The sequence below is a fragment of the Myotis brandtii genome, unplaced genomic scaffold, assembly GCF_000412655.1.
Source record: "Myotis brandtii unplaced genomic scaffold, ASM41265v1 scaffold131, whole genome shotgun sequence".
Taxonomy (NCBI): domain Eukaryota; kingdom Metazoa; phylum Chordata; class Mammalia; order Chiroptera; family Vespertilionidae; genus Myotis; species Myotis brandtii.
In genome coordinates this window covers 5,761,141-5,766,514 of record NW_005354632.1, presented here as the reverse complement: position 1 = coordinate 5,766,514, position 5,374 = coordinate 5,761,141, and positions in this window count along the sequence as shown.

The following is a 5,374-nucleotide window of genomic DNA, read 5'->3' as shown; positions in this document are numbered from 1 at the left end:
CATGTGGGAGGCTCTGTGGATATAGATGATTTTTTTTCTGGGCAGAGGATCTATTATACTCTATTTTTTAGTATGTTTTTATTGATTTTAGAGAGACAGCAGGGAGGAGAGAGAGAAATATCCATGACAAAGAGCACATCACTCGGCTGCCTCCTGCACGCCCCCTACTGGGGATCGAATCCAAAGACCCAGAAATGTGCCCTGACTGGTGACCTCCTGGTGCGCGGGACGATGCTCAACCAACTGAGCCACACCGGCCGGGGCAATCCTATCTCTATATGTATTTTTTTAATTTATAAAAGGCCTAAACATGTAAGGATGACTGCTCTACAACCTAACATTAAGGTTTACCCCCACTGTGGGAGGTCCCTTTAAATAATAAATTGTGGACGGGATGTGAGAGAATAGCGCGCAGGTGTTTGAAAGCCCGTGTTTCCCAGTAACCGGCTTGCTCATCCCCTACTGGCCTCCTCTCCCCTAGGCGGCTCGGGCACCGCATGCCTGTGGGAGGGGATGTGTGCTCACTACGCCCCTGTTTGTTCTGGAAACCAAGCGTGAAGCAAAGAGCAATGGCCCAGACCAGGAGCGCAGTGTGAGCGCCGGCGGAGAGACGTCTGGGCAGCTTTGGCAATTGCTCATGGCAGCGTGTGGGGCCGGGAGACTCCGTGCTCTGGGGCCCTGCCTCAACCTTCCTTTAGGGTTTGCTTGAAGGATATTCGTTCCCACATAAAGCTCTTGAGAGAACCCCTGTTTCTGAATCATGTAAATAGTTGCATTAATATTGATAATAAAAGCCTCATGCCTCAGCCCTGGCCAGTGTCCTCAGTGGTTAGAGCATTGGTCTACGCACCAAAGGGTCTTGGGTTCGATTCCCCGGGGAGGGCACGTACCCGGGTGGCAGGTTCGATCCCCGGCCCCGGATCAGGGCGAGTGCACGGGGAGGCAATCCATCGATGGAAAAAATATCCTCAGGTGAGGATTGACCAGCAACAAAAGCCTCAGACCTCATCATCAGTTCCAATTCCAGCACGGAGTTTGGCCGATTGGAAATACGTCATTTTTTTCATTCAATCTGAATATGTACCAATGTCCATGTACATTCTCACTTTCACACACACTAGATTTTCACTTGCAGTCACATGCCCGTGTTAGAGAACAGGAGTGAGGGCTACCTCCAATTCAAGGCAGACAGCACGGGGTTGGTTGGGGACGTGCCAATGAGAGGCCGTGACCACATCGATTCCAGTCCCTCCCCTTAGTCAGAACCTGTCACCGAAATACAATCCCACTCTGACCAGTCAGAAACAGGTGGGCTCTGAGTGTGTTCCCAAGGCCGTCAGAAGCAGCGCCCACTGTTTCCTGGGTTGCAGGCATTTTGCTAGGAAGGTTTCCAACAGTTTCTTTCCCACACTCGTCACAAAATGTTTTTAAAACTGAAATGTGTGACAGGGGAACACACTTGGATGGAGCAGCACCAAGTCGTTTGGGGGGCTGCTTGGTTTCGTTTGTGTGGGTCTCCTGGGTTACAAGCACGAGATCGAGAGAAGAGGTCTAGGTTTCTAATTGTCTTCCTGGTTCCTTGTGTTCTGGGCACTATTCCTACTATTCAGGGCACTTATGTCCGTCTGTCCCCTCGACCTGCCCTGTCCCAGTCGGTGGCCACTGGCCACCTATGGCTATCGAGCCCTTGACTGTGGTTGATCCAGACTGACGAGTCCTGGGAATGTAAGAGATTCACCAGAAGATGTCAAAGTCTTGGTACAAAACAAACAAGAAATGAGTATGAATTATCACTGTCATTCTCACATTGGTTATATGGTGGAATGACAATATTTTGAACATATGGGGTTAAATAAAGCACATTCTCAGAACTGACTTTAACGCTTTCCTTTTGCTTTTCTAATGATGCTCCCAGAGATTGTTTTCAATTACACGTCCAGACTGACGAGTCCTGGGAATGTAAGAGATTCACCAGAAGATGTCAAAGTCTTGGTACAAAACAAACAAGAAATGAGTATGAATTATCACTGTCATTCTCACATTGGTTATATGGTGGAATGACAATATTTTGAACATATGGGGTTAAATAAAACGCATTCTCAGAACTGATTTTAACGCTTTCCTTTTGCTTTTCTAATGGTGCTCCCAGAGATTGTTTTTAATTACACATGTGGCTCACATTATATACTGCCCATTGAACAACACCGCTCTAGACACCCAATGTTCCCACCTGTAAAATGGGGGTAAGAGTAGCATTCTCCAGAGTTCACGAGAAAATCCAATCTCGCGAATGCCCATGAAGTTACTGGGTAAAATATAAAGTGTAGAGAGAGTCTACAGTGCTGATGACCACGATGGTGATCATCGTGGCGATATTCTCAAGCTCCAGCTCCCCCTTTCAGATTTTTCTGGAAATGTTCAGCCAGAGGCCTTGCCATGACTCTCTCTAAAGTGCTCCCGGGTGATGAATGTGAGGCGGGACCTGCCCAGGGAGCTCACATTAGCAACAGAGTCAACCAGGGGGTCGCCGATGCTGAGAGGTAATGGTAACAGCAAGACACCGGTCGACTTAACTAGCAGCCTTGGGCCAGGTACGGGGTAAGTTAAGTGCTTTTACCATCTTGATTCTCAACACAGTAAACCCTCGACTTTGCAGACCTCGATTTCACAGACCTCAGATTAACGGACAAAATTTTCAGTCCCTATGTCATATGTGAAAATAAACACCCTGCTCATTTTAAAATGCTTTTAACCAGGATTTTCTTATAATTGACAGGTTATTTTTTGTTATTAATTCACTGTTATTTTTAACAAATGTTAGCGAACAGGCCATATGTGCGAAAAAACACTATAGTAATTTCGCCACCATGACTAAATATTACATACCTACAACTCTAGTCGACATAAATCCAAGAATCACTGCTGGTAAACAATGTTTGCGGAATGATCAGCACGTGATCAGCCGCATCACCAGCGGCAATTGGTTCACTGGCCCTGCCGTCACGTGGCGGGACTTGCTGCGGCCGGGAGAACAGGTGCGGCCCATGTTCCCACGGCGCTAAGCCCCGCCCCAGCCGCGCCCTTCTGCTCATCAGGTGACCGGTGAGTGCCTGCATTTACTAGACCTGCTCAGTCTCGATTTAAAATGACGGTAATACATATAGACAACTGTTGGTGAAATTAAACTTTTCATACACGCTTAATTTTAATTATATAAACGTGTCTACATAAATCAAAACAGGTACACTAACTAATTTGTCCATTTTTTAACATATACCTTCAGGAAACCTACTAATTAGCCCCGATGAGTATTTGTCCATTTTTTAACATATACCTTCAGGAAACCTAATTAGCCCTGATGAGCCCGTTATTTCGAGGTTTCACTGTACTACACTGCAGCTCCGAGCACGAGGTGGACTCGTATTTTTCTGCCTGTCAACTTGGATGCTTCTGATACATTGTGTGTGTCTACAATGAATGGAAGGTGGTAAAATGTGGCTTCCAGCAGCAATTCAGTGGACAGGGCGGAAGGTGAGGCAGCCGTGTCTGGGGCGGGCTGTGTGACCACAGATAGTGTACAATGCAGAAGGGGTTAGGGCTTCTGAAGTTGGCTTCAAGGGATGTCCCTCACCTGAAGTTGCACCAGCTCAAGGATGACTTCCAAAGATAACAGTCTGTTTCACTCCATCCAGCCATCTGTCAAGATGGACTGCTCACCCCACGGCCCTGGACCCCAGACCCTCCTTCACGCTGGCCCCGGATGCCTCTCCACCCAAGAAGCCTGAAAATGCCACGCAGGTGACCACCACCTTGACTTGAGTTCGGTCTTTCTAAAATCTGGATGCCTTTCCACATTGTTCACCATAGAAACCTTACCCCAGAGCAGCGCCGCCTCTCGGAGAACCCTGTCAACAGCCTCACCCCTGCGTGTGAGTTATTCTGATTTACTTGTTCTCTCTCCTACCAGGTTGTTCTTGTTAATACTAACATCACACACACACAGGATCTTGCATATAACAGGGCCCTATACATTCGTGCTCCAATATTTATTGATCACCTATTCTGTGCCTGGCTCTAAATAATTAGAGCAACAAAGTATAATACAAATCCGGGTGCATGTACCTCTTGTTCTATCTAAAGAATGCAATTTGAAGAAAATTGCTGTGTTAAAGAATATAAAGAACTACAACAACCTGGACCCCGGAAGAGAACACAGGTGCATGAAAGGGTTGCAGGCTGAGTCGCATTCTAAACGCTGCAGGGAGCACTTCTGATGAAAACCGGTAGCGTGTGCTCCTTGAAAAGCAAACAGACCTTCATAGTGTCACCAACGCAGCCCGCTTACCTGTTCTAACTGCAGGTCCCGCCTTTTCCGTGTTCCTCGTCTGTGTTCCTCCATCGTTGTCATACTTCACCGTGAGCGAGCCTTTCTCAGACTCCAGCAGGGCCCCAAAGGTGCCCAGAGGGTAACACAGCCCACGGGCTGCCCCAGGGTTCTGACTGCGTGGGTGGAGCTTGCGGGTTGGATTTGCAAGGAGCTCCCAGGTGAGGCCGATGCTGCAGTCGGTTTAGGTTCATTAAACCTCCTCCTGCGGTTCACGCAGACCCCCGTGGGGCTCCCCGCAAATGCCCTGCCTGGAGGCAGTTTCCTCACACAGGGTGGGGGCCGGGCCCCTGCGGGTGGGGGAGAACAGAACGAGATCAGGTGCATGGCGCCGCCGGGTCGTAGGCCCCCATCCCGGAGATGGGAGCGGAAAGCCACGGTGTCCATGAGGCCGTACCAGGTGGAAGCACGCGCTTCATCAGATCCCCCACCGGGCGGTCCTGGCCCATCAGAAACGCTGGTCTCCAAACTCCGCGCTTTCCCTGACCACGTGGCCAGATCGCAGGCTCCCGCAGCGCACGCAGGCCGCAGGCCTCGGAGGGGTTCTGCAGAGGGAGGGCGAGCTGGCCGGAGGGTTCTGCAGGGAGAGCTGGGCGCGCACAGGGCCATGGCCCGGCCCGTTTCCTCGCTTCATGCAGTGATGCCATCAGAGCGCCCGCAGGTCGCCTGCATTGTCCCTCGCCTGGAACGCGTGGGTTTTCCTAAAAGGAGGCCTTGGGCCGCCCCGAGCCGCGTCCAGACTGCGAGAGGAAGAGAGCCGAGATCCATCCGCGGGGTCTCCTCGGCTCCTGCTGGCAGCTCCCACGCGGAAAAGCAAAGCCTCCGCGGGACCCCACGAAGTTCAAAGTCAGCCAATGCTCACTCCTGCTCGCTGCCAGCGGGCTCTGTGGCCTCGCTCCGTGCCGTGTCTCTAACCACTAGACGGGCTGGGGGGGCGGGGGGCGCGAATGCACGGGACCCGTGATCAGGAATGACCTGTGAAGCCCGTGG